General features: G+C 36.9%; 1 long non-coding RNA gene across 3 annotated transcripts in view; it reads left to right on the top strand.

Annotated features, from left to right (window-relative positions):
- Positions 1 to 17,158: 17,158 nt before the first annotated feature.
- LOC309890423 overlaps positions 17,159 to 26,862 on the top strand; it is a 57,032-nt gene continuing 47,328 nt past the window's right edge. For all 3 annotated transcript variants that reach the window (XR_014319418.1, XR_014319419.1, XR_014319420.1), the window contains exon 1: positions 17,159 to 17,426. This is a non-coding gene — a long non-coding RNA (uncharacterized lncRNA). The remainder of the gene's footprint in view (positions 17,427 to 26,862) is intronic.

Below are 26,862 nucleotides of genomic sequence, written 5' to 3'. Positions count from 1 at the left end.
AAGACACCAGATCAGACTATTAAAAAAAAAAAATAAATCAAAAACATGTTTGGGCGAAACCTTTCAAAATTTCAAAACCAGCAGTCACTGAAGGAGGTTGCTTGCAAGTGGACTTTGCAAGAGGAAATATGAATATCTCGTATACAGCCACATTCTCTTTTTCTTCTTGCCTCCCTCTAGCTTGCAGAGTAAACTTAAGTTTAGTTTAGGCTATTTCCAGTGTTTTGTGTTGTTACTATGTAAGTGTTATTTTGTTGGAAAAGTAGGTAACAGCTAAAACCTTAAAATATAAATGTTGATTCTTTTATGAGTTCATTCTGCATGAGTCATTCCCCAGAGATCTCAACAGCAATTCCTAGAAGTCTTGAGACCAGTCCTGTTTCATACGTCTTTTGCAAAGTGTCCTACTGAAGTTACCTACTCCCTAATTATTTTTAATTGATAACAGTTTTCTTAATGACATTATTGAGTACCTCAGCATGGTTATTCACTTTTGTTGCCTGATGTAACTGCCATTGCAGTATGATGATAATTTTTCTTTCTGCTTAAGCTTTTATCTTTCAATACATGTTCATATCACTGATTTGGAATTCTAGTTCTATCATTACTGACAGACATTCATCCAACTATTTCCAAGTGCATTACATTTTGTGAAAAAGATTGGCATAAATATTCCTTGCTATAACAAAATGTGAAGGAAGGAAACAGAGATTGAATTATCAAGACTCAATTGCTGGTTCAGACTTCCGTTGCCTTACAGAAATCCAGAGGAAACCCTTTAATTAAAGTAAAATTATATTCTACATTCATTTTTTCTATGTTTGTTTGTTGTTTTTTTTTTGACAGATTCATTTCTTTTTCTGTGTATGTGGCAGGAGAAAATTTTGTTAAAAGGTTTATTTAAAAGTAAACAAACCTGGGTCTGAATGGATTGTGGTGAAGTCATCTAATGGTTTCCCACTGTCTATTTTTAATACTTTCCAATCTACATAATTTTAAGGTTTCATGTTAATATTTTATAGTCATGATTCTGTCTCAAACTGATTAGCTGGGGAGAAATCTGACATGAGAAAATTACAGTTTAAAAAGGTCTGTCTGTTAGAGGAAGGGGACAACTTTAGGACCTAGTACTTGATTCTTCCTGTATGCTGGGCTTGCAGCTTTGTCTTTGCCAAGCATTTGATTTTTGTGTCAGAAATATATTTTTGCTAACCCTAAATATTGCCAAGCTACTGTCAGTAGAAGCACTATGGAGAGTTCTGATGATTTTTAGTGGGAAAAAACAAACAAACAAACAAACAAACAAACAACCTGTAGAATCCCTACCGCTTTACTTTTTTTCCAGAATGACAGAGAAAAGCCTTAACACCAGTGGTTGAGGCATGCTTGTTCCTATCTTGAAGCAGATGATGTAAAAGGTTTCTTCTAGGCCTAATGTTGCATAAACATGAATGTGACCATAAACATTCAAAGCTAGGTATTTAATAAGCAACTTTCACCTTTTCAACCTGCACCTTGCAAAGATGGAAAATACAGGAGACAAACTGTACAGTGGTTAAGAACTGAAGCTTGGCTTCATTGCAAAAGATAAGTCACCATCTCTGAAATATTCTTTCAAGGCAGTCTCCTTCCAGGGAGATGAGTGATGGTAGCCATGCTGCAAGAACAGCACCAGAGTAGTAGAAGGTAGTGTCTTATAAGGGAGATTGCACGAACAACTGAAGAGCTGCACATGCTGCTCTTGCTTCACAGTGTTGTAACCTGAGCTACTTTATACCTCTCTTTACCAGTTCAGGTGTCAGCAACACTTTAGTTTAAAGCCCCCTTCACCAAGTGACCATCAAGCACCATATAAAATCACCATTTAACTAAAGCTTATGGCTAGAAAGACATTTGGACAGGAAGAAAATATGAATTATAGTTTGGACAAAGGTCTTTGAAAAATCAGCAGGGCAAATCACACTTTGATAATTCAGGAGTTACTCTCAACATCTGTGTGCACAGTTGTCTGGCTAATAGTTTACCAGACCTACATTAATCTGTCAGGAAGGAACATGAGATGAGGCCTCAGGAACTATAGTTCACAGGTTGCTGTTTTGACTTAAAATTCTGTTGTAGATCTTGTTAAAGGAATGTTAAAGACATAGGAGCTATACTTCCCTCACCAGCTTCAATATTTGCATATTTTTAGTATAAGTTCTTATTTCAAGCAATAGTTCAAGTTTTGTCACCAGGCTGATTTGTATCTATATATGACAGACCTAGCTTGGATCAAATGTCAGAGTGTTAACGGGTGAGGAATGCAAGTTCTCAGTAGTAAACCACCTAATTCCACAAGGAAATTGGTCAGTAATTACAATATCATATGTCAATACCAGATGTATATGAGTGGCACCCTACAGAAGAAAATGGAGAATGGGAGAAGAAGGGAATTAATTATTTTGATTACTGCTGTTAGCCAAAAAGTGAATTTCTGTATAGTTAAGGTGTCTCTTGGTAATCCACTTTCTATACATGCATTACAACAGCAGTCTTTTTTAATAACACCTCCTAGTAGACTGTAGCTAGTAACAAGTAGTAATCATTATTACTGCTGTTTCCTTTTTTCTCTACATTTCCCTTAATTTTGAATATTAAGAAGAAATTGCAGAAAAAAAAAAAAAACAAACAAAAAAACAAAAAAAAAACACAGGTATGTAGAACTTCTTTATCTTACTAAAGGTGAAAAAAGGACAGAAACCCCCCAAAAATAAAAAAATCCACATTAAGAGGAAGTTGGACACAGGAAAATGTAGGCATAATGTTCTTATCTGCTTTTTCCAGTTTGCAACATGTCCTAATTAATGGAATATTCATAGGAGTGCTCATAATATTTGGAAAGGTACCACAAAAGGACAGATCTCAGTGAGAGAACAAAAATAGACACAAATAGGTGTAAGTTTTGTAAAACAAATGTTGGGAAACAAAGCTTATCCAGGGCATAAGGAACCCCCTGGCGAATAGTCTCAAGCAAAAGAAAAAGACCACAGGACTAAGTAAGTCAATAGTGTTCTCAAATGTATCTCCCTTTCCCATTCATGAGGCAGAAACTCATCAGGTAAAATGGTGTTTATTTTGGTGTGGATTGAATTTCTGCTGTTGCACATTTCTGTGATGCCTGAATGCATCTGCTTTGCAAAGACAAAGTGAGATGCAAGGGAAACTTCTGGCTTTCAGACAAAGACAAAGGGATTTGGGTTTCCTGACTTCTACAGTTCTACCTAGATGACTTTGAGACCATCCAGACTATCTTCTTATCAGACCATGAGGTATGGGAAAGGTGCTGAGTAATAAGAAGGACTTAACTCTTCTGAGCAATGATAAGTAAAGTAGGAAAAGACATCTTTGGTTATTCTACTAGTGTTATTCTAAGAATAACACTAATAATAGTGTTATTCTAAGAATAACACTAGAATAAATAGTGTTATTTTAAGTACCTTATTATTTTTGGCTGATATCCTGTCTAGAGGTAAGGCTGAAAGGCAGGACACATACCTTTGTGGAGTCATAAATGTGTTAGAGACTGATAAGCCTGAAGACCTGTAGCGATGCTTGGGAAATAAACTGGTGAAATAAAATAACTATAAGTTAAAAGATTACATTCTCTTCTCTCACAACCACTACAACTGTTTGATTTGATTACTTTTTTATTACTGATGTAGAAGCCACAGCCTTCTTTCTTATCTTGTAGTGGAAGCTATATAAGAATGAGGTACAACCATTTTTCTTTTGGTATTTATATAAGCAATACTAAAATCATCCAGTTCCAATCCCCCTGCCATGGGCAGGGACACCTCCCACCACACCAGGTTGCCCAAAGCCCCATCCAACCTGGCCTTGAACACCTCCAGGGGTGGAGCATCCACAGCTTCTCTGGGCAGCCTGTGCCAGTGCCTCACCACCCGCAAAACAAAGATTTTCTTCCTTGTATCTAAACTAGATCTAACTTCTTTCACTTTAAACGATTCCCCCTCATTCTTTCACCACACTCCCTGGCAAAAAGTCCCTCCCCATCTTTCCTGTTGGCCCCCTTCAGGTACTGGAAGGCCTCAATGAGGTCTCCCTGGAGTCTTCTCCAGGCTGAACAAACCCAGATCTGTCAGCCTGTCTTCATAGAATAGGTGTTCCAGCCCCTAGATCATCCTTGTGGCCCTCCTCTGGACTCATCCTAATACATATAATTAGAATAATTCTATTCTAATACCCCAACTGAACGGAGGTCAGTTACATTGGCCTGGGGCTAAACTGTTACCAAGGTTGTTGGTGCCTTATGTCAACAATCTTCTATATAAAGTAAAAAATACCTAAACCAGTCGACCATGCTGGGGAGAACATCTACACAAGCATCCAACAGTGTCAGGGTCTGAGCAAGGTGGAAAAGCTATACACAGGGTAGCCAGGCAGGACCTGTCTGCTTAGGCAACGTGAGTGAGTGTCCTGACCATGGACCCTGATGGCAGTCTGAAGAGAGCAGCCAGGGGCCTGGGCTGGGGTGAGTATGCAGTGTGTGTGTGTGTGTGTCTGTGGAGAGAAATCTTAGAGCAGAAGTCACTATCCACCCACTATGCCCATCCTGCTGAGTAAATGAATTTTATATTACATGTTACTGAGGGTGTAGGTCAGTTTTTGTGGCCACCCCACCTACATTCCCCTATGACAACTGAGGAAACAGCTGCAGTAAACTAAGTGGTTTCCTTGTTTCGCTGGCTGTTCATTAAAGACTTTTTTTTTTTTTTGGGGGGGGGGGAGGAGGGGGGTGCAGGGGAGAGGGAGCCTATTGCCCTCCTCGGAGATCAGGCAGACTGGGAGACATACTCATGCCACAGCCACTCAAGCTGGTGTGCTTGATTCTGTCTTAATTCAAAATTTCAAAATTCAAATTCAAAAATTCTTAATTCTTGATTCTGTCTTAATTCAAACTCACTTTTTAGTTAGTGATTTAAGCTAATATGCTGGTTTGTGAGCTGGAGTTTGGAGCTGAAGCACCATGACTAGATTTGCCAGATCAGAATGTCCCTAATCTTTGCTATTTTTAGATCCCAATCCAGAAGGACCCATAAACACATGCTTATATTTAAAATGTTCGCATGCTTAAGATTAAACCTATTATCTGAGACCTATCCACCCAGTGCTGAAATGTTTCAGTAATATTTACATTAACATTTACAACAAGCCTGGATATTTGACACTGGAATACAGAAAACAATGAATTTAATGCAGTATGATATTTCTAAGTTGATAGAATAAAAGAGAACAGAGCAGAACAGTTCAATTGGAAGAGGACAGTTCATGGTTAACTAAAAGTTAAAGCATATTATTTGTCCAAATTTGTCCAAGGCATTGTCCAAATACCTTGTAAAGATTGACAGGTGTGGGCTGGCAAAAGCATTTCCCAGGTATTCCCCAAAATCTTGATTTTGATGTATTCAACAGTAATTTCTCAATTTCTATTAGCATCAGAAATTGTGTGCATATGCATTTTTAAGTGAATATCATCCTCAGAATACTTCACAACAGACTAAGCAAAGAAGTATTTTATGTGTTTGCTAATACCTGTGATGCATTGGGAGAACCAATCACAATATTTTAATTGAAATAAATTTTGTATTAAAACACTATCACATTCTTTTATTTCAAAATCAAATTTTACCAAAAATTTGTTTAAAACATTCCAAATAACATCTTTAAAGGTAAATAGTTTTGAAAGACTTTTCCATTTCCATATGTATTTTGGAAGGGTTTCTATTTTAAGAAGGTCCTTCAGATGTCTGAGAAACATTGCTGAGAAATCACTTCACAAAAAAAAAGTGAAATTTTTATGAATTATTTTGATTGAGAACATTTTCTCTCCTGATATTCCCATCCCCACCTTCACCTACACCACTTCAGCCCCAGATTAAACAAACAAACAAACAAACAAACAAACAAAAACAATCACCACCAACAACAATAAAAACCACCAACCAATAACAAAAAATGAAGGAAAGCTTTCAGACCAGACCTATTAATTTACATGTAGGGTATGTGTAGCATTACCTTTCAAAGCACCTTAAGTAATTATTTTGAGTGTTCAAATTGAAACAACATGCCCTTCAATCTGGTTAAATAAAAAAGAGGTGGGGGGAGAAAGGGGGGCAAAACAAAAACCAAAACACTCCAACCCTGCTCCTTTTAAAATGGCACATAAAAGCTGTTAGGAGGCAATGCAACACAAACTGACTATCTAGATGTTCTGAACTGATTACAAGCTCCCTCAGCCCTGACAGACATTTATTGATATTGGAGCATTCTGTTTCAGTGAAAACGCATCCTCCTTTGCCTCTTTGCTCTCTACAGCTTGTCAATCTCAGGTGAAGATGAACATGTTAATTGACTGCCTTGTTAACTTATTGATGAGTAATGACAGAAAGAGTAGTGCTGAATGCTCATAAAATCTGTCTTTCAGTGAAGAACCATCCATGTTTTAAGAGAACACCTTTAACTACCTTTCATTACTAATTTACTCATCGCCGTACATTATACTTAAAGATCAAGAACAACCAGCAAACTGCTGTGTTATTACAGAGGTGAATGTACCGAAGAGGAAAGTATTACATCTACCAGACAACAGTTGGGGCTTCCAGTTGTATTGTATTACAAGGAGAGGCGAAACTACATTAGCATTTGAAAGTAGGATGCAGAGTAATTATATTCAATTAACTAAGGGCTCCTTGGGCAGCAGCCCAACAATGAGCTACATACGATCAGGCCAGACAGAAGGGAAGGAAGTAAACTGGTTTGAGTCCTGTACTCCTGAAGAGCTCAGGAAACACTGTGCCATGTCTGTTAAATATGCAGCTATCAAGAATGAATACCTGGTTTAATCCCAGTAGAAGCAGCACCGTTTACTGCTTTACAATGCGGGTTCTGTAAGACTCACTGAAGTGTGGTGGTGGTATTTAGCTTTGTTTGCAGGAAATGTTTGCTGATACAGCCGTGCAGTCCTGCTAATAAAAATAATTAAATAAATAATTAAATAAAGATTTGTATTAAACATTCTATTTCTAAGTGATGGAAGTTTGCGTTCATCATCAGGTGTTCGTGCTCACTTAGTGCCACGGTAATAGCAACAAATCTTGTGACCAACAACCATATCCCACCATGAGCAGGAAAGCTGTGTGTTCCAGAGGGTTTCAGTTCCTGCTATGAGTGAAACAAATGGTATCAGTCTCTGAATTAGGCAAGGAAGAGGTGTTCCCCAATGTGATGCAGAGAGTGGACATGCAGAATGGTAAGCGGCTGCTTTCAAGGCACTGCCAGAAAGTGCCCAACCAAAACAGAGCTAATATTTTCTTCAGTATTCTGCTCCAAAGGAGAATAGAGTTTCTCCCCAGACACCATGAAGTGTATTGTAGCACACTTATGTATGGAGATTTTTTCCAACAGAGTATCTTAGTTGGCTAATGGAGAGAAGATGTCTGGAGCTAGTCAAATGCCAGCTGACAGCAAGTAACCTCTAAACATACCCCAAACATAACCTTTTGAATCAAAATATTATCACAGTTTAAAATACTTTGACTGCTGTGGAACTATGCAGCACATAGTGTAAAGGCACATAGTAGTAAAACATTTCTGGGTAGTTTTATTACTTTTATTACTTTTTCTTTTTAAATGTGGTCACTTAAAAGCTAATCAGTCTGAGTAGACAAATTTTGGCTCAGCTGATCTTCCTGTGCTTTTAACTTTATCTGCAGGAAAAACATACGCGTCTTTCCTAGCCAGTGTCTTTTGTTTGAACTCACTGATACCACTACTCTCTCATTTGTTTACATTATGAGTAAGAGGGATGGCAATTAGCAGAGGAATTTAAACTGTTATGGTTTTGGCAGTGGCATTTCACACTTTTACTTCCTCTCCAGTTCTTACGTCTCAAGTATAAGCATATTTTTATGTGCCCTAGTTTACATGCCAAGGCTGATGGATGGAATTTCCTGCAAGAAGTTAATCTGCATGGTCTTCTCAGTGTTTGGTTACTTCAGGACATCAGTAGGTTTATTTGCAAAGATTTTGGCATGCTAATAATTGTTACTTTAGGTCTAGCTTTGGCCCAGTTGAAGAAGACTGCTGAAAACTTCAAGCAAATATAAATAAATAAATAAAAAATCAAAATCTTCTTTGTAAATAACTAGTTTCTTATAAGTAGGTTTTATTCTGGAATTTTGAGGTTCTGTCTCACAAAACTACCTCATCTGCCGGTAAATAGTTTGTAATGATATTTCATGAAATTAAGATATCATAAATAAATAAATAAATAAACAAAACAGGTTTACATCCCTTTAACACTTCCTTATAATGTAACACTGCTGTATTCTCTCTAGAGATTGCTTTTCCTTCATAAATTAATGATTTATGTAACATCAGAATAAGTGTTGACAGAAGAACTGGTGAAATAATAGTTTTGGAAGAAAGAAATGAGTGGAAGATGGGCAACCAAGAACTGACTTTTTTATCAGACATTTGAAAGCTTTGTTAGTTTCTCTTGTGTTAACAACTATTCCAAAGCCTGAATTGTTACCTGGGTGCAAAAATTTCAGCAATGTCCTTTAAAGTCAGTTGTGAAGATGCCTTTTTGAAAATTCTGACAAGTCTAGCAGAATCAAAGAGGAGAACATTTTAATTAATTAATAATTGATAAATTTTAAGTATTTCAATATATACTTGAAACATGTATATATGTAGTCGGTAGTGAGGGGGAAACAATGGCTGTACATTTTGCAGCAGGCTATTTAATTCAAATCTGAGCAAGTTTAAGGGGAAAGGGAGGGTCTTCAGAAAGACATTTAGGAAAAATAGAGAAATACACCAACATATAAGATAAACCATATTAATATCCACATTCCTGGGGTTACATCTTATAATTTGCAGGCCAAAATTAAATATTTTAATTGGATTTTAATATGTTGCCTAACATAGGTTGATTATACTTTTATTAGTGGCATAAATAAAGCCTAAACAGTAAAATGTTTCTGAAGAGCAATTTGGGACTGTCTGATCTTTTATTTTTTACTTATCCTTTTTGTGGTAATTTCATTTAAGAATTTGTGAAAATAATTATTCAGATGATCCAGAAGTCCTCAGGATTATTCCATTTAACTTCAGTGCACTTTTGAGGATGTCCAGTGAAAGCAAGGATTAGTATCTCTTTAAGTAGAATAATCTTCCATGCTTGTAGGGTTTATTGGTCAGTTTTCTCATTGTTCTTCTTTAGTTGGTAAATTCTGCAAAATAGGTGGCTCAATTTCTATTGCAATGGGGAATGCATTTTCCTGTTTAAGAGAGAGAACCCTGATTTTTCAAATGAGCTGCATTTGTTAAGTTAGCTTCTCTGGTGTTTTTGCAGGATATCAAAAGTCATATCTTCTTTGCCTTCAAGTCACAGAGTATTTTTATCTGGAAAGTGCGTGGCTGAGCACGTTATTTTTCTCTTTACAGAAGTTAAGGGAAATTTTTTTGTCATTATAGAAGTTAAGGGAAATTTCCTACTCTGCCATGACTTAAAAAAAATAAAAATAAATAAAATGTCGCTGCTACTTGCACAATGCTAGACACCCAGAAAGCTCTCCTTTTGAAATGGGGAATTTGTTTATTTGCAAATGTGTTCTCCTAAATTTGGGAAGAACTGGCATTGCATGCTTATCTAAACTTCAGCAGACTATACATAATAATACTAAATTTAGGTAGGAATGTGTCCACTTGTAAGAATGGAGTGGGGTTTCTTCCTGAAAATTGTCTTCCAATGGGAAAAAATATTTTTTCAAAGTATCATGTCTCAATGAAAATTTAGATTGTGACTGCTTTTGAAATTAACTTTTGGCATGTCTCTAGTGAGAGAGTTCTTTTTCTATATCACACCATGGCAGCAATGTTTACAAAATGCTCTGCTTGATTTTTTAATGAAATACTTTCCAAAATCAGATTTTTCTTTGTTTTTGCAGTAAAAGTTTCTTTTTGCCACTCTCTTTTCTTTTCTTTTTTCATATCCAATTACTGATGAATAAATATTGATGGATTAGTACTCCTCTACCATTCTCATCCACAAATACATACTGTGCTCTTCAATAAGTTGGTTGCTGTGAATCACAACAGTGAGGGTTTGTCCTTTCCAAAAGAGGATCTGTACAGCTCTTTCCTTTTATGGCTCCTTTCCATGGAAGTCATGTCAGCCAAGTAAAAACACCCTGGAATTATGTCAGTGAAAAGGGTGTCTGAGAGCTCTTTATAAATCAGTCCCTCACAGTGAATGTTTTCACTTTACTTCATGTTAATACTGAATAATTGTTTTCTAGTGTTCCTCTTTTTATTTATTAAATTCCAAATTTGCTGAGGGCCTTTGCATTTTAAAGAAAACAAATCCTACAATTATTGTTACTTATTGTAGTTGTTTGATTATTTATTTCTTTAAATGACACTCAATCTTAATCTGCATCAGTGCTTGGGCTTTTTTTGTTTGTTTGTTTTTGTTTTTTGAGCCCAAAGGAAAACAGTTACACTTTCTTCCTTTGAACTTTACAGGAGCAAGAGCATTTGTGCACATTACTGCCAGAATGCCTTTTTTTTTTTTTTTTTCTAGGTCTTCTTTTGTACCTGATGGGAGAGGATAAAATAATGAAACATGCATCGTGCAGATGTAGTTCATATTGCTTAGAGCGCTCTTGGAATAACTTCAGGTACAACAGCGATGAAGGTGGGAATTAAAAGAGAATAGAGCAGTAAAGAAGAATTCAGTGAATGCAATAGTGTCATTCCGTGGCTGTCTCCAGAGACAATACTCTCTCCTATTATCTGTCCTTGGAAAGAACAAGTTTAGACCAGCTTAGAAACTTTTCAGTCAGGTGTGATGATCCCGGTTTTGAACCTGTGGACAGGACTGTAGTCTCAAAAGTTCTTTTTTTTTCTTTTTCTTTCAAAGTATACAGTAGTTGTTGCTAGTTCTACATAAATCCTTTACATTAGCAACTCCTATATTGTATGTGCGTACTCAGGCTTGGTCTTCTCACTTAGGCTCCTAAGGATTTTTAGAAGTTTAAATAGTAATTTCCTTCTTTCATTAAATTTTTGCATCTGGCTGTAGGTTTAGCACTTTCTATCTACGTAATAACCTTAAAAGTGAGTATCCAGATCCAGAGTGAAGTAAATACTGAACATTCAGTGTAGATTAAGAGTTTTTTGTATAGGTGATATTCACATTCAAAATTGAATATACCTGAACTAGAGAAACTTGTGGATTTGTCAGTGCTCAAGTAAAATATGAATAGATAGTAGTTTTATCATTATATGACACTAAATGGAAATAGATTTGCAGCTGAAAACAGTATCTTCAATAGAAGAAATCCAACCTCATTCTCCTGTGAGTGATGCCACCTCAACCACTTTCCATGAAGTTGAGCTGCTCTCATCAGCAGAATGGATTCAGCCTTCCACTGCCTCCTACCAGTTTTATGTTAGTGGAAACCTAGTGGTTTCATTGTTTCTGTGCTGGTGTAAGACTGGACTAAGACTGAAGGTCTTCAAAAGATATATAGATGTAGTACTTAGTGACATGGTTTAATGGTGGACGTGGGAGTGCTAGGTTAAAGGTTGGCCCAGATGATCTTAGAGGTCTTTTCCAATCTAAATGATTTGACAATTCTATGATTATATAATAGGGAGAAAAATTAACTATATTGCCACCAAATAACAGCTATCTCTCCCGCTCTCTTTCATAGAGGCAATTTGAATTATTTAATGTAGTCACTGTAAAGAAAGTGGAGCAGTACTCACAGCCAGTTTATCTCAGATTACATCTTTAAGCTGGCACAAGAAATATCTCTGTGTGGCATGCATGGCAGTTGGTGAGTAACTGGGAAGCGGAAGAATGTGCACTGGAGTAGGGATGTAGTAACCTTACAGCTAGTTTTTATCTCTTATGCTGCATTTGAAATATGTGCCCGCCTGCTTTCATGGCTCTCTGCCTGTTTTAGCAAGCTACCGGTATTTCATCTATGCCTCATCCCCTTGCTATGAACTATTCTTGTAAAGAGATCTTACCCACTGTGTCATACTCACTAACGTAGAAAACAATTTAGAGTTCAAGCTTTGAGTCACGGTATCTCCGAGATCTTCTTCTGTTCTGTACCTACTTGAGTGTCTAAGCCATTGCTAATCTGACTTGGGACTCCTTTCTAACTGGTAAGAGGTGAAAAGTGAGTGCTATTGAGTAACTGGGCATTTTAGTCCATCTGTTAAATTGTCTTGACGGGCACTAAGATTGAATCAAAAACACACAGTGTTATTGGAGTGAGTTGTTATTTCTAGTAGCCTTTGGCCTTACTACAACATGTAAGGGAAGAGAAACGCAGAATCCACAGTAGTGAATAGGTAGAGACGTGCAAAGATAGGCAGCTCACCCCAAACCTGCAAGGCTTGCATCCCTAGGCTGTTGTGTCAGCCCTTCTTTCTGGGGCAGCCATCATCTTGCTAGACACAGCAGACTGAACAAAGTGAATGGGGAGCTGAAAGTGTATCTTAGCCACTTAAAATAGATAGGGAGTGTAGCACGTTTGCTTCCTTAATAAGCTGGGTATGGCAAGAGGCACATAAAATGCACAGACCAGTGAGTTATATTCACCTCAAGTGGGAAATACTTTAAAAATTGTTTTGATTCAATGGGATAAAACATCATCAGGATTTCTACTGTCTTCTCCTCGTTTGCATAATTTAGTGTAAATTATTGCACATTATGAAAACAGTGGAAGACATATAGAATGAGCTCAGAGGATCACAAGGGGAAAACATTCTAGAATGGACCTCTGGGAGTAAAAAAAAAAATCTGTTTCTGTTTTGTTTTCAGTATAAGCATACTTTATATACAATTTTCTCTAATTATTTTCCTGTTTAAAAAATTAGTGATCGATTTCTGAAGATTTTACACCGTGAGCGGTGAAATGTTTAATTAATATAATATTGGCTTTTAGCTGCAGTTCTGTAGTAAAAGACACAGCACAAAAGAGACATGCAATAATCAACAGTTTAATCCACAGTTTGAGAACAGAAGAAAATGTGACAGAGGTAGGGGTAAGAATGATAGGTGTTTTTTGTTTGTTTGTTTGTTTGTTTGTTTTTACAGATTTGCACAGCTTTTCAGCAGCATACTGTCCCACAGGCATTATAAACTCAGAGTAGTCAGAATCAGAATTACATTTTCATGTTTTCAGGGCAAACTCTTGGGTTTTATTTACATTTATATATATTCATTTCCAAAATTTTCTGTTTTAATTTTGCAGCACATCTTTCTCTTATTTTCTTTTTTAATTGCTTTGGAGAAGTTGTATGAAAGGAAAACTATACTTTTTTCTTCTAGGTTCACAGTTTGAAGTTTTGTTATACTTTAAGCCTTTAAATTAATGAGCAGATACGCTATGGAGACTTTTGGATGTGAAAAAGTATGTTTTCTCTAATCCCGTGGGAAGGGCAGTTCTGGCTCTAGACCTGGGAATGTCATGTCACTCCTCTGCCTTCTGTTCCACTGAAATGGATACTTACTGTATATGCCACTAGGCCTGGTAGCCTTTTACAGAGTACAACACTGAAATCATCCCTGAACAATTTCACACTGAACTGAAATGATCCTCACAACACTGCAACAGCCAAAGATTTAGAAAACGATACTGTCAGTTTTGCATAAATGCAATTCCATGGATTCTCCTGCAGATACTCTTGACTTAGGCTGGTGAGAGAAAAGGATGAGATTTTCTTCTTCTCTTTTGTTTGTTTAAAGAAAGCAAATATTTGGGGTCACAATGGTGCAGTGAAAGAGAGACTATTTTGTAGAGCTACATAGTACATGAGTCTTTCCAGAGGCAGCTATTTAAAAAGCATAATATACAGAGTTGTGTCATTCACATCTGCTTCACATGGGCAGGTGTATGTAATCACACAAAATTATATTAAAAAAAAATCTCAATTACTTTTTTATTGTGTACAATCCTTTGTTTTGGAGAGTGAGAACACATATTGGCTCTTTCCACTTAAATTCTCCTTAACTGAGCTTGACTCTGCCTCTCCACTCTGACTGGCTGCTCTGCCCACAGTTTCTGTCCGTTTCCATCCGATTCCAGTACACCATAAACCATATAATTTTCCTATTGGAATAAGTTCTTACTAATGCTGTCCATTACTCCATGGTATCACCCCTATCCATCTCTGGCCAATAACATCCTGCATGTCTACACCTCCTCACGAATGTCATTTTCACCTCCTTTTTTATTATTCTTATTCTTTCTCAGGCCCTTTTAAAGTGAAAGTTTACTGTGAAGTACTTCATAAATTAATGATGTCTGTAAAAAAAAAAAAAAAGTTTTGCTATTAGCTATGCATATCTTGAGTTATTTAATCATCACTGAGTTTCTCATTGTTTTCCATTAGAAGGATGAGAGTATATTTTCAAATGGATTTCATCTGCACAGTTAATTAAGCTTTAATAAAACAAATAGAGAGGGAAAGCCCCTAAACATTTCCATATAAATTGTACTCAGTACCTAATGCATATAAAAACATGTCTTTATAGAGACAGTCTCTTGCTAGTCTCCTCTGTAGTTAGTGTGCATCAGCAGTAACTCCCGTGAATTTATCAGACATTTTAAAAATAAATGTAAGGGAAAGCAGCCATGGCCAAATCCTTGGGGCAATACACCACTGCATGGCGTCAGAAACAGGCCTCCAAGGAGACAGAGAAGTAACAGCTGAGACATTACAAATGAAATGCATCCAGTTTTCTGTTACTAATTACATACTTGTTTCCTACATAAGCAAAACACCATTAGGTCACCTGAAAGCTGCCCTAATATGCCAAGCTGTGGTGACATTTTTGTGTAGACCCATGTGGTGCCCTGAGTTGGACTCGATGATCCTTATGGGTCCCTTCCAACTTGGGATATTCTATGATTCTATGGCAAGAAGTCAATATTCCTGTTTTCACAGAGGTGAGGGCTGAGCATCAGCCCTGCTCTGAAGGATAACAGTGGATGCTGAGGGACCTTTGGACCTCCAGGCTGTAAGGATTCAGGTCAGTGACCTGCCACTATTTTCTAGGGTCTTCGTGGGCTTTTTGGTTCTTTTTAAAATTTTTGTTAATAGATTATAAATAAATAATTATAGAAAAATCTAATGCTTCTTACTCAGGCTAATTTCTGAAAGAACTGAACAACTAGGAAGCAATGGGATAATTTTAACCATGGGTGTGGAAGAGATAACCAAGCGTATTCACTGGAGACCACAGCAAGAAATGGACCCAGGGCTGCATTGACTCTTTACCCAAGAAATATGTTCCCTGTTTTGTTTATACACTGTGTTGCACCATGAACATCAGTAAAATGAGAACAACAAATATTTTCCCATCCAACTTTAGGATGTTCTTCAGATAAATTTGTCAGTCTTGGGTAGCTCTCTTCCCACTATTAATGTAACACGGGTGTGGTGACTACTTGGCAAACAGACTGTTATGCAACCTTTATACAGCAAAGACTCAAAGGGCACATAAAAATTTCAGCTTTTCTCAAAGTCTTATGAAGTCCAGAGAGCTTAAACACTTGGACACATTGAACTGGGGAAGATTTCCTGCATTACTGAGTCTGCTCACCCTCCTATTTTGGGCAACCAGGTCATATGAACTCATGAAGGAAGTTAGCGAGCTCCTTACATATAAATATTTTGACTTTTTGGAGCAGGGAGGAAATCATAACTACAAGTCAGTTATCTTTAGGGTAAGGGAATACACTAATATCAAGTAATGACTTCTAAATATGGTTATATATTCAGAGCACATGACTGGTAAATGTGTTTGTAGATTAGGTATAGAACTGTATGTGTATTTTGGATTTGCAAGAGTGTGACTGAACTGAAAAATATATCTGCTGTTTTTGAGTAGGCACACTGGGTAAACTTTCATTGATCATGTTTATCTTCTACCTTCTTTATACATAGCTTATCATTCAAAAGCACAATGTTTTAAATTAAAACTCAGAAAACCAAAGCAGATGGAAAGAAAATGTTTTGCCAGTACTAATATAGTATTCAAAGCAACTATGCTGAGTAACCTTTTCCTCCACCATTTTGCATCAATGCCAAAAAGTTGTTTTCAGTTCAAAATGCTATATAATACTTTTATATTACACCTGCAAAGAGAAAGATATAGGTAAGAATCCATTTCAGAATTCAGGGTTATAGAATCAATGAAATACCACACAAGCCATAAGCCATGCAGATGGAAAGGTGCTCTCAGGTCTGCAGTCTGATGCAAGTTGATGCTGGAAGCAGAAGTTCCTGTTTTCTAGCAAGTGGATTACCAAGGTCAGATATCCAGCTTCTCTGGATATTTTCACGATATAATTAGATATAAGCATATTAAAATAATGAGATTTTTCTCTGTTCTATCTTTCAGTTTCAGGGTCTCTGACCAAATTTATTACTAGCCAGGTTGAATCTGTTGTAAATTTTCCCATCAGCTTTTATTAATTAAGTGGATTAACATTTTCCTAGCATTAGATCGTAGGTAGACATGGAGGTCCCCTTATGTTGAGGACCTTGTTGTTTGCCCTGTCACAGGGAAAGGTAGTCTGTGGTCTAAGGATATGATAGAAGAACTTGTAATATGATAATATGAGGTTTGTCAACAAAAAGGAGAGATGTGGTAGTACAGAAAAATCAAACCATGTACTTACACAGTTTAACCACTGAACAACTTGATAGCCTCAAATTATCTACATTTTAAGACCATATAAACACACACAAAAATAACTTCAGCTGCTGTTCAGGCTGGCCCTTGCATTTTGAAACTTGGCCAGTAATGCTCAGAACTTGCAGTGTTTCTATCTCTGAAGTATTTTCTGCAGTAATAAATCACAAGGAAGTTCCACCACATCCTGTCTAGTTCTACCTTTGCCCAGTACTGAAAGGGTTGCTCAACTCTTCCGATGTCAATCAAACATATACTTAGCTGCTTATTTAAGTGAAATCTGCTTCTCCTTGATAAAGACTATGAAAGTAACAACAAAATCACTTCAGAAACTGTGGATAAAATGGTTTCTGATTCCAAATGCTCTGCCCCTATCCACCAGTGGTATAATCCCTTTGTAGAAGGATACCAAGTTAGTCAGACATGATTTGCCCATAGTGGAGCCATGTTGCCAGTCACCAGTCACCTCTCTGTTTTCCATGTGCCTTAGCACTTTCTAGGAGGATCAGCCTGGGCAGAGAGGTGAAATTGAGTGGCCTGTAGTTTTCTGGGATTCCTATTTTCCCTTTTTAAGAATGGAGTTTATGTTTCAGCTTTTCCTGTCACTGGAACAATGGTTGTGCTCTTGTGATTAGAGGTAGGTATGGCTTTTTTTAAAGCATGTTGAATATGTTTCTGCATGTATAAGTGTATGCAGAAGAGATGTTATCATACCAGAATGTCAACAGTATGAAAGAAGGGAACGAGTACAAATATTGTGAATGTGTTAGAAACTTAATTTTTCATTAACTTTTCAAGCCAGAATTTACCAAGAAGCTCCAAATGCTGATGTTCATAATTTCCAAATTATTTCCTTTGCATTGATTGCAATTTTGTTGTTATTGTCATTTCTTAACAGCTAAATTTAAATAATCACATAATGAAATACAAAACTGTAATCATATCATTTGACTTTTATATTGTTGGAGAGTAAGCTCTGTACAAATGCTTGTGTCTTTCTGGTTCCCTCCTGAAGTGTAGACTGCCTGAAATGAAAAGCAGGCTTTAGTCAGGCACATTTCATGGCTGTAGTTATATACAATCTTAATGTCTATAAGAAACATTTTCTTATAACTTCTAATCAAAATTAATTTGCATCCTTTTACTACGATGATAGGCAGCTTCTAGTTTTAGGTCAGAGGTTGGACTCAATGATCTTGAGGTCTCTTCCAGCCTAGACAATTCTGTGATTCTGTGATTCTGGGCAGCTTCACACATGAAAATGCTGGTAGATTTAATTTATAAATTGACAAAGTTTAAGAAGCAGAAATAAACAGAATGTATATACATATAAATTTTATATATATGTAAATGTAGTTCAGATTCACTTACATGACATTGTCTGGTAATGCATGGAAAGTATGAGATAAAGCAACATTTATTCTCTTTGGGACATATCCATCTCACAGGAGAATGTACTCAAAATCTGGAACAACATCATGGCCATAAAGTGTAGATTTTCATTGCTGTGCTGTCAATGATTTCAGCTTTTACATTCGTACAAAAATAATCTTCAACTGTGGTGAATAAAAGCAGGAGGCTTTTCTTTCCTTACAGGTCCTTAAATGGTGGTTCTGAAGTGGGATTGTCATTTAGGGTGAGATTAGCTCATGGGGACAAGGATTATTATTCTCTTGTTGGTGGATAGAAGGGGACAAATGCTTCTGTTTAATATGATGGGACTACTGGGAATTAAGGAAGTTCTCATTTCAGCTTGTTCTGCTACATATGGATCTCTCCCTAGGTGCAATGTTCTCATCTTCTTCTCAATCACATTATCAATCTCAATGCAATTTTAGAAGTATGTTGTCATTTGTATTCAGATGCTATGGTCCAAAACCAAAACATACTTATTACTGAAGTAAAATGAATATTTGTAGACTCTGATACTCTTTTGAAGTTGCATTACTTTCTCATCTGATATGTTTCATAATATTTTGGAAACATTGTTCAGCACGAAGTATTATATATCATGTAGTATCCAACTGATTCTGTGGCATATTATTAAAAAAAAAATTATAGTAGCTGTTGAAGATATGGTGGGATATATCCATTCACTATATGGTCTATATAATACACTAAGGAGGTGTCTTTTTTTTTTTTTTTTTTTTTTTTTTTTAACACATTGCTAAATGTTATGAGCACCATTGAGAATTATTGTGCATTCACTTCCATCACTGAAAAGTGCCAAAGTACCTTCACTACTTCATCAGGTTTTCTAAGCCACTCTTCTACTGAAACAATATAGTAAATCAACACAAAGATCTGACTGCCACATGTTCCACAAAGTCAAATGTTTTTAGACAGCATTTCTACATGTTTGTATGTTTGTTTGTTTGCAAACTTAACCATGTAGTAACTCAGTAGAGAATTCCACCTGGGTAGTCACCACCACAGACAAGAATAAAGATGGTCTCCAGGGAGTATTAGAGCTAATCTGGAATTATTTTGAAACATTCAGGCATTTGTTCTCACAGAGATTCTATTAATTTTACTTCAAAACACAGACACCTCAGAACAAGTCCTGCCCAGAGAGCAAAACCAATAGTCTAAATCATGGAACATAAAAAGCAATATTAATTCTTCTTCTGGGAAGAAGGAGAAAACAAACTTAAGCCGAAGTTTCCACACCCTAGTAAAAGGGCACTGAAATCTAAGTCTGATGGATGGATTGATCTAAATAACAGACCCAGGAAGAGAGAATGCAGTATAAATATTAAAAGGAATTTTGATTACAGACGTGCCTTCAGTTTTAGCATGCCTGAAATAGAAGCTGATCTTCAAATTGCAGCCATCTACTAATGGTATATAATAATACAGCACAGCAGTCTTCAATTCTAGTCCAGTTTTCACATGGAAATTGTGACCTGAAGTAAACTTTGTTATGGACTCTTGCAGGAGTCCAGGAAGGAAAATCCTGGTAGTATGGTCATTGCTATCAAAAAATGTTCCTGATGATTATCCAAATTTTACATATAATACTGGTGGTGGGGGGACTGTTGGACCAGATGATCTTGGAGGTACTTTCCAACATTAATGATTCTATGATTCTATGATTAAATCACAAAATCATATGATATTTATTATTTAAAAAAATATATTTCAGTTGGACATTAATGACCACGTGTTATTCTCAAAGGTCATGGTCCTCCAAAGATTCAGATTTCTATATTGAGAATAATGCCCTGGAAATATATAGCTCACACCTAAGGATTTTTGGAGCAATCTGGACTATATGGCTTTAACAGGACAGCAGTTAACAAAGTGTGTCCACTGCTTTTTCTGCAGTTCATTTTAAAGTCATGCCATAAGCAATTTCTTCTGTCATGGTGATCCACATTTTCTTTGTAAATCCACTGTGTCTCAGTCAATACACTTATCACAGTTGATTCATCTTTAAGCTTATTATAGTGCTTGCTGCTTTATTTCCCCAAACCTCTCATTTTCAAGACTATTTTTCAGTTACCTCCAGCACCTTATCTATTTCTATAAAGTTAAGTTCAATTAACACACATTCTCACATCAAGGTCTTTGAACTCTCAACACCTTTGGCAGTCTTTCTCCTATCAAGGCAGATACTTCCCCAGTGCAGTAATTCTGTGTGCTTCTGTGCACAGAATGAGATGAGAGGGCAAAGTGCACAACGGAAGGATAATCCAATTGCCAAAATCAAGCATGACGTACCTCTAACAGTAGTAATACTATTATGGGCTGAGTAATACCTATGGGCTGAGCACTGGCACAGGCTGCCCAGAGAGGCTTTGGATCTCCCTCCTTGAAGATCTTCAAAAACTGCCTGGACGTGGTCCTAGGCAACCTGCTCTGGGTTTCCCTGCTTCAGCAGAGAGGTTAGACCCAATGACATCCATTCTGTGATTCCATGACAATTTGTCCACTGGTAGTTGGTAGGCCTTCTAGTAATAGCAACATGATGGAAATTTACGCATCTCCAGAGGACAGCACTTCAGCTATCTGGTACATTTGCAGACTGAGTAGCGACATATTTACCAAGGAAATTCTTGTTCAAGGACAATGTTCTACACTTTCTGAATGCCAAATTTATGCATAAATTGTGTATTTTTAATTCAGCATGACTGATGTTCAGCCTTTTCATGTTTCAGAGACAACTGAGTTCTAATGAAAAGTAACAAGTGATAGCAAATGACATTGCAAAAAAAAACCCACAAAACAAACACAAATGTAATCAGAGAGTCTGAATGTGACACTGAAAGCCTCTTATTTATTTTCTTACCTCATTTGATAATGGACAATTTGATTGGCCTGAATGGATACACAAAGTCTGCCCTAATACACGCTGATATATTTTTAACAACATTAATCATATCCTGTCAGTCCTACCATAATGCATCGGCTTTTCAGACTATGGTTGGAGAGCTATAGAGCAATCTTTCAATCAAACCTGGAAAGGGTCTATTGAATCATGGGAATGGCAGCATTATGGATTTTAGGTACTTCAACAACGTTTTTAGTTTGTCAGCTTTGATTTATGTCATTTAAAGTTTGCAGTACACAAATATGCAGATTGCCTCAGCACTCAGAAAAGTATCAGATATAATCTTCAAAGTACTGAAAGATTATGCTCTTAAGGATGGAGCAATCCTCAAAGTACTGGAGCTCAGTGGGTCTTTACATCTGCATTGTCAGACCAATGTTGCAAAATACACATTTTGCCTTATGTGCTGCTTTAGTTGTTCCTTTGACTGCTTTATGTACCCCCTGCTGTTCTAAAAATTCACTTATTTGAATACCTATGCTGTAACTACAAAAATAAGAATGGAAAGTATAACTGTGATAAAGAATATAGGAACATGATGGCTGATTTGTGAGCTGTTACTTATCATTTCTGTATATTCATGCTCTGAACGTATATGATTGTTGAACAGTCCAGTGAGCATGGACACAGCCTCTGGGAGATGGCATGTCTACCAGCTGTGGGTGAATTTGGAGAAGAAAGACTCTGGTTGTTTGTAAGGTGCCTGGAAGGCAAATGTAGACCAGTGAAGCCAAGTGAAGTGAAGCCTTCAGCCTTAAGATACAGCTGCTTACCTCAGATTGAAAATCTCATTGCATGAATAAAGAACTGAAATCTTAATCTCAAAATGTGGCTTTTATTAGATCCCAAACTCCACAATGAGTATCTCCTAGATTTTGTTCATCCTTATATGTAGCATTGAAGTACAGGAAAGTTTGTAACAGAAAGCATTATTCTCTTTGTTTAATAATGCATATGCATGCTATGCACTATACTTCAATGAAAACACGTTTCTGGACAGTCTTGTCTTGGCTATTGTGTGCTGGGCCAGGTGAAATAACTCTTGAAGCAACTGGATATTTTCAGCTGGAAGAATCTCTAATGTGAAGGTTCAGGCCAAGTGGAGAGAAGTGCAATCCGGAAGCAGCTGAAGAACCAGTCCAGACTCCCTGAGAGGATTAGAGAGGAAGTAAGAAAGTAGGCATTGGGGTGGTGGAAAGAATGAGACCCAGAAAGTCTGTAGCAGCTCAAGATGTCACTGGAAAATGCTGGACTGACATCAAGCATGAAAGATATGTCTGGCCCTGAATAGACAGAGTGGGCAGGGTACAGATTTATTTAGTTACCTTGTAAATTTATTCCACTGGGCTGGTCTAGAACTCACTGTAGTTGATGTTTCCTTGTTGTAATGAAATGGAAAGAGGGTGTCAAACATGTTATGGTGAGTATTTTGAAAGGAAAAGGGGCAGGCAGGTCTCTCATAAAGCTCTGGACAGCACAGGATTGTCTCATAAGAACATGCCAAATTTCCACTTCTGTTTCAAAGACTGTGCTGAGACAAAGAAACTCTATTAGCCATTCATGGCAGAGTCAATATCTGCCTTTCATTTGTATCAGTCTGCAAATTAAAATGATTAGATTGTACATGTAAAATTACTCCAAGATACTGTTAATTCTGAGTCCCTTATCCTGTATATAATCAATACTTTTATAACTACCTCCCATTGAAGCCAAATAAGCAAACAAATAAATAAATAAAACAAAACCAAAGAGAACATAACAAATTTTGCCTCATTAATCATTTCATAAATTAGCCAATGAAAGTTATAGAATTACCATAGAATCACAGAATGGTTTGGGCTGGGAGGAACCTTCAAGACCATCTGGTTCCATCTCCCTGCCATATGCAGGGACATCTCCCACTACATCAGGTTTCCCAAAGCCCCACCCAACTTGGCCTTGAGAACCTCCATAGATGGGGCATCCACAGCTTCTCTAGACAGCCTGTGCCACTGCCTTACAACTCTCTGAGTGAGGAATTTCCTCCTAACCTCTAATATAATCTCCCCTCTTTTAGTTTAAACCACTCCCTCTTGTCCTATCATTGCCTGCCTGAGCAAAAAGTTGCTTTCCATCTTTTTTTATAAGCCCCCTATAAGTGCTGAAAAGCTGGAATGATTCCACCCATGAGCCTCCTCTTCTTCAGGCTGAACATCCCCATCTCTCTCAGCCTTTCTTCACAGGAGAAAAACAATTATAGAAATTGTTAAACAAATACAAATAGGATGGGTTTATATCAGTGACTTTCCCACAAAGCAGTTTTCAGACAGGAATAATTTTATTTTTATGGCACCAATATGAAATAATAGAGATTTGTGTAGCTTATAGATAAGGCAACTGAGATTTGTGCTTTTTTTTTTTTTTTTTTTTTTTTTCTTCTAAGATAATTTGTGAAACAGTTGAGAATTCTGGTTAATTTTACATCTGTTTCTTCATTCAGAGAACAAAGTTATTTCCTTATAATAGATAAACACTTTAGATTACTCTGTTCTCGTTTGAATACTGGTGACATAAGAATACCCAACAACCCAAACAAAAAGTAATCATGAAATTGGAAAGATGACAGAAAGATACACACACACAAGCACAACCCAGCTACAAAAATATTCTATTTCTGAAGGTATTTTAAGAGTCATTTCAGAGAGAAGAGAAGCTTTATCAGTTCTCTACATAATCCCTGTGGAAAAGGAACAGGGGATGCTGGTTGATATCAATTGGTCAAGCCAGTAATGTACTCAGGTGGCTGAGAAGGTCAAACACATCCTGGCTTGTACCAGGAATAGTGTATTCAGCAGGACCAGGGAGGTGATTGTCCCCCTGTACTCTGCTCTGGTGAGGCTGCACCTCAAGTACTGTGTTCAGTTTTGGGACCCTCACTACAAGCAGGACATCAAGGTGTTTGAGTGTGTCCAAAGAAGAGCAACAAAGCTGGTGAAGGATCTGGAGAAGAAGTCTTAAAGAAGAGTACGTTGATCCCTGAGGGCGTTGGGATTGTTTAGTTTAGAGAAAAAGAGGCTCATGGGGGACCTTATCACTCTGTACAGCTACCTGAAAGGGAGTTGTAGGGGGGTGGGATTCAGTCTCTTCGTCCAAGCAACAAGCAATAGAAAAGGAGGGAATGGAGATTGTTATGCCAGGAGAGGTTTAGGTTGGAAATTAGGAAGAGTTTCTTCACTGAAAGGGTGGTGAAGCATTGGAACAGGCTGCCTAGGTAAGTGGTTGAGTCACCTTCCCTAGAGGTATTAAAAACCTGTGTGGAGGTGATGCTTAGAGACATGTTTTAGTGGGAGAATTGGCAGTGCTAGGTTAACACTCAGACTTAATGATCTTAGAGATCTTTTCCAACCTAAATGATTCTATGATTCTATTCTATAATAGTGAAACAATATTTATTAAATATTGTGATGTTGCATAGCAAAAAGATACTGCAAATATGTTGCTTGCTAATACACAAGTGTAATCAAAGGAATGGCTATGTTAATTCACCTTAAATGAAATGTTCTCATGAAAATGTGAGTGTGCATGTGCATGTTTGTGCTTACCCAGAGTCCTGTCTAACATCATTCTATTTGTTTCATTTTACTCACATGAGTCTTGAAGATGAAACTCGAGTGAGAGTAACCTGAAACCTTTTCCTCCTTGTTAGTCACAAGCAGAACCGATCCTTTAGAAAAACAGTCAGTAACATATGAGCAAAGGCATGTGAGCATAACTGGAAAGTGATGGTCTGTACAAATGTGGGAGTGGTAGTAATCTAAACCCTTTCTTAAGAGCTGTGAAAGAGTCCAACCTGACCTTTGCTTTTGAGGCTGAGTTTACGGGACAGGTGGTGAGACACAAATTAGTTCTTTGTTGTGAACAGACTAAAGATAATTTAAAGTCACTGAGAAACAATAAATACGGTCACATGACTACTTTCTGACTTTTTGACATTTATAAGAGTTTCATGTTAAATGGAAAGGACAGGACTACAAAGTGTGACAGGCCTCAGTTCTGCTCTTGTATTCTCTTTTTTACTTTCCTCCTCTCATTGGTTTTCCCGTTCCTCATCTTACTCTGGTACTTTGCTAATACATATCAAGTGAAATCCTGAAGTGTCTGCTTGTCCTCTTCACTTTCCTTCTTTGGCACTTGTTTGGCAAAGAGTGCAGGTAGCTCGATGGGTATTTATTACATTGCCACATGAAAGCTTGAGGACACTGGCAGTGTCTGAATCATTCTTTTATCCACAGATAGGATTTCAATTAAAGACAGATTTGGCAGTGCCTCTTGGTTTTCCATCAAACTTTACTTCATAAACTATTCTCCTTTTACATCCTATTCTGGAATCCTCCTGGGAAATGTTATCTCATTACTATTATTTGTTTTTCAGACTCTTCTCAGGAACTTAGTCGTGGTCATAAAACAGTACAACTCTTATTCGATATTATCCTTTTCCACTCTAGTGTTAGACTAGGATAAACAGTGTGATTTCAAGTCAATTCTTTGCAAGATAGCATTCCTTCATCTTGTCTTATTTGCTTTAGCATTAAATGTATGCCTTTGCTTTTAATGGTATTAAAACAGACTTTAGTTCCTTGCACTCTGTTTACTGGTTTAAGCACACCATTCTGCAGCAGGGACCTCACCTCTCATTTTGAAGGACGTAGCATTTTGAAGGATGTAGCATTCTGAAGGCAGAGTATGTGTTAAGACAAAGAAAAGGATGTTTAAAGTGAGAGAAAGATGAAGTGAATGAAAAAATTACTAAAGGAGACAGCAAAAGCAAGAGAACAAGAGCTAACATTAGTTTCAGAAAAAAAAAAAAAAGGTGGGGGGAACTTGGAGAATAAATTTATGCAGCTACAGGAGGAGATGGGAAAAGTACTTTAGTTTTTGTTTCAAAACAACTTCACTGGATAAGCTACTTGCTGGAGGAAAAAAAAATGAAAAAAGCAAGAAAGAGAGAAAGCGAGAAAGAGAGAAAGTGAGAGAGAAAGCAAAAGAGAAAGAGAGAAAGAGAAAGAGAAAGAGAAAGAGAAAGAGAAAGAGAAAGAGAAAGAGAAAGAGAAGAGAGAGAGAGAGAGAGAGAGAGAGAGAGAGAAAGAAAGAAAGAAAGAAAGAAAGAAAGAAAGAAAGAAAGAAAGAAAGAAAGAAAGAAAGAAAGAAAGAAAGAAAGAAAGAAAGAAAGAAAGAAAGAAGGAAGGAAAGAAAGAAGGAAGGAAAGAAAGAAGGAAAGAAGGAAAGAAGGAAAGAAGGAAAGAAGGAAAGAAGGAAAGAAGGAAAGAAGGAAAGAAAGAAAGAAAGAAAGAAAGAAAGAAAGAAAGAAAGAAAGAAAGAAAGAAAGAAAGAAAGAAAGAAAGAAAGAAAGAAAGAAAGAAGGAAAGAAAGAAGGAAAGAAAGAAGGAAAGAAAGAAGGAAAGAAAGAAGGAAAGAAAGAAGGAAAGAAAGAAGGAAAGAAAGAAAGAAAGAAAGAAAGAAAGAAAGAAAGAAAGAAAGAAAGAAAGAAAGAAAGAAGGAAAGAAGGAAAGAAAGAAAGAAAGAAAGAAAGAAAGAAAGAAAGAAAGAAAGAAAGAAAGAAAGAAAGAAAGAAAGAAAGAAAGAAAGAAAGAAAGAAAGAAGGAAAGAAGGAAAGAAGGAAAGAAGGAAAGAAGGAAAGAAGGAAAGAAGGAAAGAAGGAAAGAAGGAAAGAAGGAAAGAAAGAAAGAAAGAAAGAAAGAAA

Source organism: Aythya marila (genome assembly GCF_965140915.1).
Source record: "Aythya marila genome assembly, chromosome: Z".
NCBI lineage: Eukaryota > Metazoa > Chordata > Aves > Anseriformes > Anatidae > Aythya > Aythya marila.
The sequence above is the reverse complement of the archived record's forward strand: the minus strand, read 5'-3'. Positions and strand labels throughout refer to the sequence as shown.